Raw genomic sequence first — 17298 nt, 5'->3', positions numbered from 1 at the left:
TCCTAAAATACAATTATCCGTGTTTTCCTGACGACTTAGTTTCAAGTTTGATAGAGAAGGGGTATGAAAAAATACATGCAAAATTTAAGAGTAAGGATACTAGAAATTCCTGCAAGAAATATCTTAGTAGAAATATCAGCAATTGAAAAGAGAAATCTCTCTTCAACATTCTGTGGAACATTTCTCTAGCACCATTGCAAAGAGAATTCTACCAGCTGTCATGGAGAACCAGGCCGTAGCTCCCTCTTTACATTTAAAACAACGACACCAAACACCAAGCCTGAAATACTCACTGAGGAAATGCCCCATAACTTTTCAGAGCCGAATCTCACGTATTTTTAAACATTGTTCCCTTTCCCTCTGATGGCTAAAACCTTTGGACAGCTACTGAATAACTGATTTGAAATAAAGTACCAAAGAAGCCAAGATTATGCACTGTAAGTGAAAAGAAGCATTTTCACTGGGGTTTCACCCCTCAGTCTTCGTCATAGGTGCTGGGCCACACAGGGTGATATCAGTGTAAACAGCAGTGATTGGAGCATTCCAATACCCAACATCCATCTAAAAAGCAATACACTCCTAATTTGGATAAAACAACTTCCCGCTTCTTATAAATGCAGTCAGGTCTCCCAATTTATAAGTCAACCTAGTTTGCTTACGCTTGAGAATAGGCCCGCACGTGGGTTTGTTAAGAACTAGACGTGTTAAATGCCATGAAAATCAGCCGCTTTGTAAATAGAAATCGGAGTGGTGTTCACATTCATTTAGATACCAGACTAATGCTGCAGCTCCCTCCTCGTGATCTTGTTGAAATGGCATCGGTGCTACAAACTTGCAAATGAAAACCTTCAGATCTAATAGTCTAATTTTTCTGCTGTAGTATCTCCCTTGGCGTTTGCCTAACTGTATAAATATGCCACATCGTGCTCCTTTCAGGCCTTGACAATTGCATTTGCGCATACATTTTGGAGCAAAAGGGAACCAAATGGAAGCAAGCTGCGACAGATAATTGAGGCTGCTATGGTGATCTGACCTGTCAAAAGTTTCAGAAATGGATGGATGGAAAGTAGTTCTTTGGTGTTAGGGTGTGTTTCTGTTTGGAGTGTCAATCGTATGTTGCATGGAATTTCTGACTGTACTGCTCACCCAACATCTCATTCGGCCGCCTCCACCACATGCCCCATCTCTGAGCATCAGCAGATGTTGACCTTTTACACACTGAATCGGGAAATTCCAGTTTTGCTTTGTTTTATTTTGAAATCAATGGTGACCTGAAAGGATGCTTTGTTGTGCCTTTGGAAAATGTATTAACCTTTATTATCAGGAAACTAGGAAAATTTAACTCCTTAATACCTAACTAAAACCCTCTAACAAATAAAGTGATAGCTTGTACCCCACCTTCATGATGCCTCTGGCTGTTCTGCTTGGAGTGCAATGGGTGTTTCCTCAGAGTTCTCAGGCAAACAGGATATAAGCGCTTCCAGGGGTCACCCAACATCACACACGACTAGCTTGCTTATTGCCTGGCTTTAAGGTCAAGAGATTTACCATAAAACCATCAAACATGATTGTATCTTCTAGGCTGCTTTAATGTCATTTACACATTCCTTCTTTGAGGACTCATAAGGTGCTCGCTGTGTGCACTGGTGGATGGATTTCTTTGCTCTCCAAAGGGCAAGAATTCATGCATAGATGACTCACTGCCTGTTCTAGAGGGCACAGAAATGGGGTTTCCAAGGTAAAGCCAGAGAAGGGAGAGCTGCTTGGATTTTTAACTAATTTTGGGTGTTTGCCAGGGCTTTTCCCTTTATCCCAAGGAAGGAATCAATGAACATAATTCCAAGTACATAGAAAGATGCCATTATAATAGATGTAACACCCATGAGATTCCCATCATCAGAGAGCATCTCAAGGAAAATGAATGATGCATATTATCAACATAAATTATTGATGTATGTAACCATAAGTTCATATACATATGCTATATACACAGTGACTGAAGATTTTAGAGGCCTATTAGATTTCAGTACAGATTTCAAACTGTCAACACCTGTATTAAGGTTCAAATGCATAGACAGAATGGTCATCCTTTCCGATCATCCGCTAAAAATGTTTTTGAAACAAATTTCCCATTAAGGTCATTTGTACCTGCTGTTGTCTATCTATTAGGAAATAGGTTTCCCAATCATCACAAAAGTACTTGATTTAAAACTCAGTCATTTTGATGTGCTTTGGCCATGGCTGAAAAAATATTGATGATAATGTCAGCAATTAATGAATCCCAAAATAGATCTGTAGCCATTTGAGCCTTATAAGCTCTGTTTTTCCTTTACCTGATGTAGTAGTAATTCGTTCAGGTTTCACTTTTTATGTAAAATGTATCATGCACTTATAAGTAAGCATTCACAATTTTATCCAAGTGAATATTTGTTGATGCTGATGATCCAAATTAATATTTGGTTTGCTGTGGGTGTTTTTGTTAAAGTGATAAACTAATCATTATGTTCGAACATATATTATCAGATCCTTAGCCTTGAAAGGCAAGTGATTTCACTAATTATGTTAAACAGTATATTATTTTAAAAAAAAACATAATTAGAACAACAAGTGTTGGCCTAATGTGCAAATAGCTTTGTGTGAGTGGTTATCACTTAAAAAGTAAATAACAGAGGTTAAAGGTAACCAAGTCAGAGGTTAAAGGCAGATAATCCACTGAAAATTCACGTCAGGAAACACCATTTAAAAATACTTGGAATTTTTAAATAAACAAAACCATTTCTTAGAATAGCAACAAAAGAAAAGACATATGTAGACATTTTGTGAACCCAAGTGTACATTGTTTCCTTAAATTACCTTCAAATGATCGACATCATGGTTTATAAAGTGTAGAAATTGATGGAGGCGTTTGGCTGTCCCCTCCTCTTCAATTTATTCAATTTGAAACAACAGTCCATTTAAGGGAAATATTCCATTTTCCTGCTTTCTCTTATAATGAGCACTGCCTTCATCACAGAGTTAAAAATTCATCTCTAATTTGATTTAATTGGCAGGACTATTAAACAAGAGAAGTGCTACCTGCAGGGATTCATCAGCCTGTTGAGAAAGCTCAGAGATGTTTTCATACTTGAAAACATTTGATGCCAGTTGGAGACCTTGTAAAAGTTGTTTTCCATACAGCATCCAAATATTTTTGTTCAGAACTGATTTACTGTAGAAACCTGGATCGTGAGGAAAATAACAAGGTTAATCATTTCCCCACTCAAGGGTTATTAGTAATCTTGTTCATTCTATCCAGAGAGCTTCAGTGTTTGTTTTTCTCCCTTTGCTTTAATACTTCTAAATCCCCAAATAAAAGTTTCATTTGAATTGCCCTTTAGCTAATTAGGTTTTATATAATGAAGAAAAAAATTATCAGGCTAGTGTAGCTATATGGCAAATTGCATGGTGTGCTACATTAATTTTGAACTGTTTGCTGATGTTCTAGAAGGAAAGCTAAGGTCCCAGGTGAGATGCCTTTGGGACTTTGTTATATCATGTACCCAGTATTCTCATCACAGATCCATTTCATATTTGTGTAACTAGCATTTCACATTCATGAAACCTTTGTGGTTATCCAAAAATTGAATGAACATTAGGACATAGCTGCTTCTTTAATCCTGAAGAATAAATTAAATATTCCAATGAAGAAGGGGGAAGTCTCCCCTACCTTAAAAAAAAAAAAAAATCCAAGAGGTTTAGCAATCTTTAGCAAACAACAATTGCCCACCTTGAGCAATGTTGACTTTTTTCATGTATTAACCTTTTCCCAGGTGACTTTAGAATGTCAAGCCACTTTTTAAGTGTGAGCTGGTATCTGTACCTTTGCTGTTATCTCTGTGTGCGGGCATCTGGAAATTCCTAGCTTAAACAAAGATTTGCCAAGATCTCTGAAAGGTCCTATGATGAACCTTCCAACATGTAACTGTGAACTAAGAGTGGGGTATCACCGAAGACTTCTTAGAATATCAATAGAGAGCTGGCCAGCTAACTGCTCCACTTCCTGGGAACTGGAGGGAAATGTCCCCACATGTCTACAGAATTCCATTTTACAAATGGTGAATCGGAGGTTCAGAGTGTCTGAGTAACTTACCAAATGTAATATGGCCAGGAAGGCCTGTTTGACTCCAAAAGCTGTGCTCATAGCATTATACCAGGTGGAAGAGGTTAGAAAGAAAAATTCTAGATTTATTAACTCCCACTTCAGACTCTTTCCAATCTAATACATTGCACCTTAGACCTGTTGATCCCTGAATTGACCCATTTCTGTGCAGGGAACTTTAGTGTCCTGGAGAAAAACAGAAGTTCATTTTCTGTTATCTCACTGTGTGGTCAACAGAAGCTACATTAAAATGTGCCCTTCCTCTACCACCATCAATGATAAACATCCTCAATAAGCTGAGGGAGAGGGGAAATGTAAAGATGTTACATATATTATAGAACATGTGACAGTTCGTGAAATTAGCTATGCAAATTGTGAAACATGCTTGTACATATTCTATGACTGTAAAAATCCAAATGTTTACTTTATTGACGTAGTCACTCATAGCAAAAAACATTCTGTGTGCCACCTCAAGGGCAGCCTTACCACTATTACATTAAAATGTATCTTCCCCAGCAGTCTAATGATGCTGTATTTCTGAGAGTAGGCATCTCACTGTAAAGATGGTAAGATTACCTCCAAGGCCCTAGGGGTTTCTTCCGAAGAACTTTAGGGTTTTCTATAGATTCCTTTGTAGACATCACTAATGTGGTTTCCAAACTCCCTGAGGAACAAGAGCAATAACTCTACAGATCCAAAGGGACCTTGTGACTTTGTCTCTTCCTGACGTTTTTGTCATACACGCCTGGAAGAAGGATGTTTAATGAAGGCTCATTAACATCCTCTCAGCAGTGGCTTTTCATATCCATGGTGGCACCCTGTTTCCCACTGTATTTTAGAACCAAAAACTTATGTAAAAATTAGTCTTTTTATGAAACTTAAAGAGCACTCATCCAACATCATCATTTTACAGACAAGGCAACTAAGGCTTCATTGAATCATCTAAGTCATCTGGTGGCCAAGGCAGGATTCTAGCTCAATGTCCAATTTCCAAACTAGGACCCTTTAGAATTCATCCACCTTTCTCATTTAATTAAATGACTAATGTATGAAACACTATAAAGTAGACTATTCTAGAAAAAAAGAAAAAACATGGGAAAGCATAGTCACAACTTACTTTGGTTTTAAAGGGTATCCACAAAATGAGTTGAAAGCTGCCTATGATTCATGCTAAGGGAGTGAATGTGTGATAGAAGACAGTATTCTAAAACCCTAACTCTGAAGCTTTCCTGATATAAATAAAGTGTTTTTAGCCTTCTGCTTCAAGCTTCCTTTCAGCTTGATTCACTATGGTGTCAGCAATAGATGATCAAGTTTAGCAATTCTAACCTAGTTGTCTCCAACTTACAGTGCAAAGAGTTTTCCTTGGGGCACGGAGACGAAAAACTTTCTACCAGAGTCTAATTTTTATAACTAGAATCTCAGTTTTTCTGATTCATGAAAAGGAGTTTCAAGTGCCACAACCAAATTGTCGCATAACAGTTTTCTGAGTCTCTCCTTAATGGAAAAAAAAAAAAAATTCAGGCAAGATATATATATCTGATTCATAGTCTAAATTGATGTGCTTCTAAACTGAAAGAAACTTGAAAATTAACATTTTATCGTTGTGTTAAAAATCAAATCTTTTCCACGGTATTCCAAAATAATTCCTGTTGCTTTCTGGACAATAGTATTAATCAATGTAGGCCCTAGAACCAGATTATTCCCTAAAGTAATTTGTGTCTTAAGTGAGATTTTTACATATCCAAATCACTTGCTTTGGGAACAATTAAGATTTCACAAAATAGGGGGAGCACGTTATTACCTCTACTTCAATTCAGTAAGAACTGTTTATACTACAATAATATTTTTATTACAACAGCAACCACAAATAGAATAATAAGAGCTAACACAACATTGTAAATCAACTATACTTCAGTAAAAAAAGAATAAGAACTGACATTTCTTAAATGCTCACTACCATGACAAGCAAATATTGACTCATTCATTCAGCCTTGACAACAACCAGTAGGTAGTGTCATTATCCCGTTTTACATATAGGAAAGCTTAGACACGGATAAGTTAAGGAGCTTGTCCAAGTGGTAAAACTGGGATTTGAATCCAGTCCAAGCTCTATTTACATGCACCATATCTTAAATAATATTCCCCTAAATAGATATTTCCTAGGCTTCCCATAGATGTAATTTGAAATTTTAACAATGACAATAGAGTAACAGCATAAGATGGGCATTTCAGATATTTTGTTTCTTTTTAAAGGGGGCAGTGGTTGAGTATGTAGTCTTGGTCTCCATATTCCTCAAGCCAAAGTCTTTGGAGATCATCAAGATGAGTTCAATCCATTTTCCCAGATGTATGGGACGAGGGTCCTTGAGAAGTAGGGATTTCCATAAAAGGCTATTCTTGAAGGATTGGCCATCTACAGTCCCACTGGACACATATGATAATCCCTCCCCTTACCTCAGTAATAATTTCTTAACTCCAGTTTGGGTTTCACTGTGACAGTCAAAGGTCCACAGTTACAATGTGCAGCAATAATTTTCCCTCCACACAGGGGATTCTTAATCCCCTAAATCCCCTAGATTCTCCAAAGGGCCTGTGCTTCATTCCAACAGACTTCATCCTTCTGTGAACATTAGTGTGACACTACTAGGCCATGAAAGAACCATTGGAGTGTTGGGATTTAATGGCTGAGAGAAACCATGGAGATCTTTTAGTCCAGCACCTTTATCTTACAGGTAAAGAAATTGAAGTCCAGGGAATTAATAGCCAGACACCTACTCAACAGAACTGGGACCAGATCCCTTATCTTCTGATTCCAGGAACCCTTTGCCTTGCAACATACTACCACTCTGAGACCTTCATATGACCCAAAGATATTCCTTAGTTAATTCATGAAAGAATGAAATTAATAAATTCTGCAACAGTTCACCTAGAAGCAATACCAATACCTTTGATGTATTATAATATTTTTTTGTATTTGCAATGTCTAACTACTCGAAATAAGCGGCCACTGGCTAAAAGTTCTCAGAAGCTTCATGTTACTCAAAGACTTTTATTAGCATTGAATATGATAACATAGAAGTTGTCCCAATTATACAACGAATATACACTCCAATGTGCCTAATTTACTTCTGGGAATTAAACATTTGTTAGTAACTTTGACTGAATATTTATATGTGCTAGGATCTTCGAGTAACAAGAGTAGCCAGACAGTAACTGGCTAATTTTAAGTTGTTTTCTTACTTGGCCTTGCAATTATAAAACAAAATAAAAATTAAAATGTGATATTAAATTAAAAATTGCATGATGACCAAATATTAAAACATGTAAGCACAGACAGTAACATGCTATAGAAGCTTAGGGTCCACAAATTTCAATATTTTTTTTTTCAGGACATTTTTCCTCCCAAGAAAAAGACATCACGCATAAAACTTTGTCCCACTAGAGATATGTATAGATTAGATTAGGATTTCCACGTGATGACTGCTGGTGACTCTGAGTTTTAAGTTGTCAGGAAGGTTAGGCATCCCACATAATGAAAATCATTTGGAAAAAAATGTCTAATTATATTCCCAAGCAAACAAAAAAGCTACACTCTCCCATCCCCCAAAAAACTATCAGAAGTACACAATACAGAAGAAAATACCTGCCAGGTAGGGATCAGATTGTAACTGAGGTGTCTATCTTGATAATTTCATACAGGTCAAGTAGTTAACAATTCAAAAGTAGAATGACCTACATTAATTTTTTACACATGTAGGAATGTCCTCAAAACAGAACCTTAGCATCCTAGGGAAAAATCATAAAAGAGTATACTAAAATATAAGCGTAAAATATTTATTACATTAGAATATGGAATAAAGCTTAATTTATAAAATTAATTTTCAAAGCTTACTTCTAACTTTTATTTAGTATAAAATTTTTGTCTTTACTTAAGTTTTTTGGCAAAGCTTATTAACAAAATGATTAATTATATTATTACTTTCATTTCATCAAGAAAATCAAGCCACTGAATACTTAACATTAAGCTTACAAACATCACCCCACATATGACCTGTATTTGCCTCTCTTACGGAAAATGATGGAGGGAACCATTTAAAAGAACTAAATTTTTCTTAATTTGATGCTAATAATATAAATAAATATATTTTCTATATAAAACTATAACAGTGGTTTGAAATCTCTTCTAAATAAACAATTTCTAGGGACTTCCCTCGTGGTCTAGTGGTTAAGACTTCACTTTCCAATGCAGGGGGTGCAGGTTTGATCCCTGGTCGGGGAGCTAAGATCCCACATGCCTTGGGGCCAAAAAACCAAGACGTAAAACGGAAGCAATATTGTAACAAATGTAATAAAGTCTTTAAAAATGGTCCACATCAAAAAACCTTAAAAAAAACACCAATTTCTAGAAATCATTTGTTTTTCAAAAATGATCATTGCAGTTCAAGTAGGCTTAACATTCAGTCAATAACTTGAATCTTTTGCCTACATGTTACCAAATATCTATTTATTTAGTAACACCTGGATACAGATGTGGAAAATCGTTACATTCTTTATTCATTCATAAATTTTGATGGATACAGCAATATCAATATTAAGATTTCCTTTGCTTTTATGTGTATACACACACACATACACACACAGAGTAACAGTAGATCAGTTTTTCTAACAAATGTTAAAAAACCAAAGTCATAGTGAAAGTTCCATGTCTTGCAAGAATGTTATTCACTATAATCTAATTATGGAGGAAGCAATCTGATAATACCAGTTTACAGTAGCCTAGCCACTTGATATCAATTACTCAGTTATTAGATATTTTCTGAGGCCTTCTGGAAGGCTTTGCCCTTCCTCAAAGAGATCCAATCTAATTACAGAGACAAGAAATAGACATAAAATGTAAACTAGCAATATTGAAACTTACGCCCATCCACATTATCAGTGAGAAATAAGGAGCACATAAGGTAACATGCTATAGGAGTTTAGAGGCAAGAACTCTCCTTGTGGACTTGGGTGGTCCCAAAGGACCACACTAGAGTTATGGTTTTGAGTTAATCTCAGTGAATGGTAGATTTGAGTCATGAAATGACTGCTTTAATTGTCATGGCCTATGTACCTTAGCAAAAACAGCTTTAAAGCCCCCAGTCCTAAAGCTGGCTCTTCTTCTTTTCCAGAGTCATTTATTTTTTTAATACAGGTGAATCTAAGAAAGAAATACCATTAATTCTTAAATTAACAATGCTTATAATTGGATTGGAACCAATAACTTTAGAAATATATTTTGAGCTAGACACATCATGAAAATATATATTAAAATAAAGAAAATATATATACACCCATACATACAAACCTTAGATATGATCAGAAGCACCTTGGACTATTCTCCTTAAGCCAGAACCACCAGTCATCTTTCTCTTTCTTTCTCTGAGAAATCGCATAAATAAAAATAGGAAATAAATCCACTCCTTTGCAGAGATAATGGCTCACACTTAAAACATACCCTAAAGAATCTCTCCTGAAGACTAATGTAACAAGCTCGTATCTGTAAATATAAATTGCAGAGAATGGAATCCTCAAGTGAGAAATTATTTCTTTCCTGTTATCTTCTAGTTTCAGGCACCAGCTTTATATAACGATTTGAAGCTGAAGTCCCTGTTTGGTTATTTGTAAGAACACTCTACTTTATTGCACAAGTTAATGTATGTAGCTTTGTTAGGGAACAGGCTATATATTTAATGTCCATTCAATGTTTTGGGAATCATCAATTGCTTGCTCTTGTTTGGTGTGGGAGTATGTTTTGTTAAGTGCATCACAGCCAAGTTAAAAAGCAGATGTGTGGTTTGTGTCTTTGTCCATATAGTTTTCTGTTTAGACCAAATGACATTATAGCTGAAAGTAACATACCCTGATTTTTCCTGGTACATGCAGATCCTCCAAAGTTTAATAGGATATGGCCGAATATTTCTTCCCTTGAGGTTTCTAATCCAAAACAAGGTAGGAGCATGTAAAATTCCTACTGATATAAAATCCCACATGTTTAGGGGGAAAATCCCATACTCTATTTTTTAGCACTAAATAAGAGCATTATCATAAATGCCATGTCTTTGAAAGAATCATAATTCAAATATTTTTTTCTAATATGAAGTATCCCAGAAATATTATAGTAAAAGATGTAGAAAAAATTAGCATAAAAGTTACAAGCACTTTATCAAATGTACATTGAATGTCAGCCATCCCAAGAGAAACCTAGAGTTCGGTTGCCATCACAGTGGGGACTATAAATAGTATATCATAAAAACTTGTGAGTGACACAGGTTTCCTTCCACTGGCTCACTTTTGCTTTGCTTTGGTAAATTGGCTGTTACGTCAGTTGTATTGAGGGTCAGGGAAAATACATAAAGGCAGTATTGCAACCCCTAAAAGACCTGTTTTTGTTTTGTTTTTTCGACTGTCGTTCCTTATTGACTGACAGGAATTTGGATCTCTCTCTCTCTCTTCCCCTGCAATGTCACAGTGTATTTTCTCTGCTGAGGCTTTCCCTCTTTTATCCTTTATGAATTACCAATAATTTCTGCCAGGATTAAGAACAACGTGTTTTCTCTCTGTCCTTAGAGCAGTAATTATTTTCTGACTTCTAACATAATAAATAAATAAATGAAAGAAACTGACAGACAGCAGTGTGGTTACACAGGAAGAAATAGAACCTTTAAAAACTGGCCAATAAAATTCATAAGATTCAGTGTAATGTTAAAATTACATTAACGTCTAGCCTATAGATATACATAGACGTATATAAATGGTTTATATTAAAATAAAGTTGTCTTCTTTTGCGTCCTTCCTTCTCACAAAAAAGAGGCACATCTTTGGCTTCCACCTTCCTTTGTTATATGCAGGATGTTCCTTTTAAGCTCTAATGAATACAGATGGAGGAGGAAGTGAGCAAAAGGAGGAACCAGGAAATAGCTGCTAAGCAAAACAAAATATATTAGCAATTTGTTGAGGAGTCAAATTGGAAGGGCTGCATTTTCAGTCCTTGATCAGAGTGATGAAATCAAGACTGTCCTAGATACATATATTACTAGCAAATAGAATTAGCTTAATCATCCGCTCCAAATGAATTTTTTCAAGTTTCTGCATACATATGTGGAAGAAGAAATACAGATCAAGCTCAACCCATTAGTATAATTCTGTGAGGATTGTGGGAAGGTTTAGTGGCTTTGTTCCTCGGCAAGTTCAATGAGAGCATCTTCAGTGAACTGTCACTCAGTATTTCCCATTGAATTTCATAGCTCAACAAATTATACAAGACAGGATCTAAGACTTAACACTTCTCCACAGTAAGTTTTCTGCTGAACAAGATTATGCATTGTTTAAAACCTGAAACAGACCCATTTAATTATTTTGCTATGTTTTCTGTGAGTGTCACAAGACTAAAAGCTTTCAGAAATATCTTTAGTTAATGCCAGTTGCACTTTTTTAGAATGTGGATAAAGAGTTCAAATAAATTTATTTGAGAAGCTCACAGTTGAATAAAGTGCTTGAACTTGACATTTTAGCTAAAGGTGCACTTTCTAGCAGAGGTCAGTTCTGTGCAAACATAATTTATCTGGTCAACATCTGCAAAGAACATCAGGCTCTATCTTGTTTTTGCTATTTTCACAAGCAACACTTCAGGAACAATTGGAAAAGAAAGGCAGGCAAACTTAGAAATTCCTGCCATTAACACACTGATATCATATACGTAATAAATGTTGAGAAAAAGACTACATTTTTGAAAGGTGGACAGATTCGAGGTGACTCTGAGACTGAGATCCAGATTCCGCTGAATGGTTGACCATTGTGACTATCTGTAATGTCTAATCAATTCAGCAAAAATAATCTAACTGGTTTATAGGTAGATGAGATTACGGGTACACAGAGAGAAAGACATGGTGAATTGAGGCAATGATATTGCTAAGTAACTCAACAACACAACTACTATTTTAAGAGAAGAACAGTAGGGGATCCTAATATCCATATTGTTATTGGAATAATCTCTGCATAACTGCGTTCTTGATTTAAATGGTAATTCTTTTTGCCTCTGAAAATAAAGCTTCTAAACTTTATTACTGACAAGGTCAAACCATTTTCAGCCAAATACAAGACTTCCTTTGTGATTGAAGCAAACTCCCAGAAACAACAAATGCAAATATTCTCTTCATTTAGGGCCACTTTTCAAGCGGGTTGATGATAAGTAATTACAATTTGAACGTTTCACTATTGTTTCTAATGTGCTGTTCATTCTTTTAAACCTATCCAGTTGCTCCCAAATTAGCTTTGTCAACAGTTTCTTCTGTTCAAGTTGCAAACCACAAGAGAGGTAGGAATTCTTGGATTCATACAGTGATTTCATGGTGTTATGTGTTGTGAAACATTGCACTGTATGAATCTGGAATATCTGTGAAGTGAACCCATCAGCTTATTGGTTAGGCATGTTGACTGATAACGATCAACACATCAAATAGTACTGAGAATGTCCTCTGTAAGGGGAAAAAAAATGCTTCACTCAGAAATTTGACTGCTGCAAATTTAAAATGCTGCAATATTTGTTTTCTGAAAGATTAATGTGTGAACAAGAATTATAACACTTTAGGTTCCTGTTTGGAACATGAATGTTAGAGTATTAACATTGTTACTCATTTGCATTGAAAATAAGGAAACTCACTTACAGTGAGTTTCAAGGATGCTTTTCATGAGAACAGAATGGTAGGTTCATGTATGGTGCCCATTTGACAAATGAAATACCTTGGAATTTCTACTTCCAAATATTGTTTGAAATAAATTTGAACAAATACCAGTGAAGAGCTACACTGGGTTAAGCATTGATTATGACCCAAAAATAATAGTTACGTTACTTTCTTTAAAAGGAAGTGAGCAGAATCTCATCTGTGACTCATGAATGGCCCATTCCAGCTAGCATCTGTCATTCACAGACTGAAGATTTTTCAGGAAACATAAAGACTGCTGTTTTTATTTCACCATTTTCCTTTAAATGTCCTATGTGACAGGTGTGTCTTGTTTTCCACCCTTGGCTGTTGGGTATATGCCATGTTTTAGGGAGTTTTTGGTTTTTGTTTTTTTTTTTCATGAAGCACCTCTTACAAAGAAATATATTTATTAACAATGCCTAAATTTGGTTTGACCCACTTGGTGAAAATGACCATAATAGCTTCCCTATTCCTTATTGAAAAGAGTCAAATCATTTTCCAGATTTTAACCAACTTGAATTGTTCCTTCTGTGTCGTATAGAGAAAAGGAGGAAGCTGGTCAGAAAATGGGAAAGGGAAACCGATGATATTTAAACCAAGTCTTAAAATTTCCTCACAATGTACTTTTACATATCAAACATTGGCAGTGCCCTTTTGAGGGAATCCAAGTGGATTTGAAATTTGGGGAACTAAGTTCTTTAGGAACAGAGCAGCCACAAGTTCATAGGGTGTCAAGCCTATTTTGGACATGTGTGCATATAATAAGCCAGTCATTGATATAATAAGCCAGTAGGGATGTCTCTCCTTATCTATGATATGCAAACCTACACAGAGAAACCAAGGAGGTGAAGGAGAAAGGAAGCATTAGGGACCTCATAGAGTCCATCTTTTTTCTGTCATATCAAGCACTGGATATACAAGAGGACTCTTGACCTGAAATTTGACCCTGTATCATTGAATCTCTACTTTCTTGGGGTCACAGCACTAATGAGATCTGAACACATTTCCACAGGCAGGAAAAAGCCACCTAATGAAGTAGATTTATCATAGAATAATCCAGATTGTTATCAAATGATGTACATGGAAGGGCTTCAAAAGCTACCTAAGGTTGCAAGACAGAGTTGGGGGTGGGTAAGAATCAGCAAAATGCTGCAGCCACTTCATTCCCACCCTTGGGGGAGGCCCCTGGAGGCTTGTGACTTTGCTAATGTAGTGAAGGGAAAATACTTTATAAGAATTCTAATTCCTTCAGCTTCTGTCTATCTAAAGTCTTTTTTTCCAAATCCTTTCTTTTTGAGTGACTACAGTAAATTTCCACCAGCTCTGACTTTGAATAAACTTTCCTCATTTGGCCCCAGCATAAATAAATAAACCTTCCTGTGCCACATTCAGAGTACTTTATCTTATATTCCGTAACATATGTCATATTATGGTACATTGGTGACGTAATAATGGAATTAGAGGCAACATGGGGAACAGTAAGAAAGAAGACACCAAGACATTTAACACCCCCCTTCCTATTCTTAACATTCTTTTTCTTTCATTCTCTTTCTCTCCAACCTTTTGTTTTTCTATAACTCTTTCCTCCCCAGGCCTTCCCCAGCCAGTCTCAGTCAGAAAGTGTCTTTAAACCTTAGAAGAGGTTTGGATCTTTCCTGATCTAGAAAGGCAACTTTGAACCCTCCTTCTTCTAAAATGCTGCTCGCTTAACTAGCCAGTTATTACGTACCCTATTATCATAACTGCCTTGTATGATGTCATATACATCAGATGGGGGATTTTGCTCCCCCAGGGAAATTTTGGTTGTCACAGCTTGGGAGTTGCTACTGCTTCTAGTGGGTAGATGCCAGGTATGCTTCTGAATATCCTACAACATATGGGAAAACCACGGATTATTTGGCCTAAGATGTCAGTAGTGCTGAGGTTGAGAAACTCTGCACTGGACTCTTCAGGACTGGGCTTCATGGTCCAACGTGGCTCGTTGGTCTAGGGCTATGATTCTCACTTAAGACTGGGCCTCGTTCAAGTTGTCCCCTGGTATAAGGTGGTCCTCAATAAATATGCATTGCCGACGCATGCCATGCTACACCATGAAAATGTGCTTTAGAGGACCCCGTTAGCTTGTTTGCACAACAGTAATTAAAACTTGTCTGAAAAATAAAATATAGCCTACAGTGCGATTTGAGATTGCAAAAGTATATAAAACCATAGCAATTTTTGGAAATCTCCTTTTTCCTAACTAAACTAATCTGCATAGACATATAGTCAATTTTCAGCTAAAATATTTAATAACTCAGTTATAGTGTGATGTATGCCTGTTGTTTTTCTCAACTCTTTAATATTTAAGGTATAGCCAGACTCTTACAGAATTTGAATGGTGGAGGAATGAATTTAAAAATAACTTTCCTCTGTGTCTTCCTTTGTTTCCCAAAGTAAGATGCCTCAGGATCATCACTGATTCGTTGACATTGATTCATTCATTCGACAACATTTTTTGAATGCTTAGTATTTTGAGTTCTGTTTACATCTGTGGACAAAATGGACACAGTCTTCACACATTTATTTACACATTCACACATTTATTTATCTCCCCTTTACAAGTATAGGGGAGAATTTTTTGTTTTTAATTTAGTCTTCAGATACTCTAGGTTCTACAAAAAAAATAAACAGGATTAGTAAATGTGGGAGGGGGGATTAATGCGTTTGGGTCAGGAGCTGTTATTTCAGATAGACTAGTCACAGCATTTTCTTTGAGCAGGACCTATAAACGAAGTGAGGAAGCAAGTCATAGGGAAGTCTGGGGGAGGAGTAGGCCAGACAGAGGTAACAGCAAATGCAAAGGCCCTGGGGAAGTGCTTGGCATGTTTGCAGAGCAACATGAAAGTATTGTACAGCGAGTGAGGAGGAGAGTGATAGCAATGAGCCCAGATCAATTGGGAATGAATGAATTCAAACTCTGCCTTTTATTCTGAATGAGGCAGGAAGCCATTAGGATTATGGGCAAAAGGATGTCATGACCTAATTTAAGTTTTAAGAGTCACTCTGACTGCTGTGTGGAGAAGACTATCACAAGGGTGGAAGCCAGGGAAGCAGTTTGAGGACAACAACAATAAACCAAGTGTCCTTAACTAAAGATGAGATGGTGAGAGGTGGTGAGATTTAGAATGTATTTTAAACGTGTAGTCAAGAGGATCTGCTGATTGATTGATTGGGGGTGTGGGTAGAGCGGGAAGAGAAAAAGATTGGTGTCAAGAGCAACTCCAGGAATTTTGACCTAAGCAATTGGAGGAATAGAGTTGTCATTTACCGAGACAGATCCGGCTGCCCATGTAAGTGGCAGGCTTGGGAAGGTAACCTATGAGCTCAGTTTTGAACATGTTAAAGTTGAGATATCTATTAAATGTCCAAGTGGAGACATTAAAAAGGCAGTTGAATATATCAGTCTGGATGAAGGCTCACTAGCTAACTGGGAAGTTGGTCCAGGCTGGAAATAACTATTTTGGAAAGGTCAGCATATTGATGATTTATGTAGTCATGAGGTTGGGTAAAAAACCCTGGCTCTTAGTGAGGCTAAAGAGCTAAGAGGTCCAAGGGCTAAGCCCTGAGTCATTTGAGAAGATACAACAGAAAGCAGAAGAGAAGAAGAAGCAATGGTAGGTGGTGAAGGAGGTGAACCAAGAGAGAGTGGTGGCCCAAAAGCCTCCTGGTTCAGGAAGGGTTGCCAGAATGCCCTGAGGGCCCTATTGAAGTTTATGGTCATGAATTTAAAGTGAGACTTGTTTCAAAATAGTTGGAAAAAAACTCCAGCCACATTTAGCTGCTGGGGTGTAGGCATGGAGAAGTGGAGAGTTGAATTTAACCAGGATCAGATTTTCCCAAGAGATTGTAATTGGGGGCGGGGGGGTTGGGGGTGAGGGAGATGAGAGCATATAAAAGGAAGTGATTGTAAGAATGGACCATGAACTCTATATTTTGTAAAAAGGGAAAGGAGGAAATGGTAGGTCAGTGAATTAGAGGATCAAAGAATTATTGAACTATTCATATCGTCCCTTCAGGATCTTAATAAGTTAGTGCAGCTCTAACTCTATCATTAATGATCATTCATGAATTCTGGGCCTATGTGGAATGAACAGTTCCTAAAGAGTGGGAAATTAACAGAAAACTGAAAAATAATACAGCAGTCTAATAATTACATCTGAAATGTCTTGCATTTATATAGTGCTCTCATGTGTTTCAAATCACTTTCAAAGATCTTTTTATCATTTTATATTCTCAAATACACCATGGCCAGAGAAGACAGCTTTATCAAAGTCTCAGAAGAGTCTTAGAAGTTTTAAAGAAATAAAGTTACTATTAGCTCATTTCTTAGGTTATAAGACATTTAAAGTAACCACTTATCTTCTGGAAGAAGTTTGT

At 36.6% G+C, this 17298-nt stretch overlaps 1 protein-coding gene across 1 annotated transcript in view; it reads left to right on the top strand.

The window, feature by feature from the left end:
* The window catches only part of NTNG1 (netrin G1), a 317635-nt gene that overhangs the window by 242787 nt on the left and 57550 nt on the right, over positions 1-17298 (top strand). The gene's annotated exons all lie outside the window — the stretch shown is intronic.

Source organism: Neophocaena asiaeorientalis, unplaced genomic scaffold (genome assembly GCF_003031525.2).
Source record: "Neophocaena asiaeorientalis asiaeorientalis breed wild unplaced genomic scaffold, Neophocaena_asiaeorientalis_V1.1 scaffold1037, whole genome shotgun sequence".
Taxonomy (NCBI): domain Eukaryota; kingdom Metazoa; phylum Chordata; class Mammalia; order Artiodactyla; family Phocoenidae; genus Neophocaena; species Neophocaena asiaeorientalis.
Note: the sequence above shows the minus strand (reverse complement) of the source record. Positions and strands in the feature narration are given on the sequence as shown.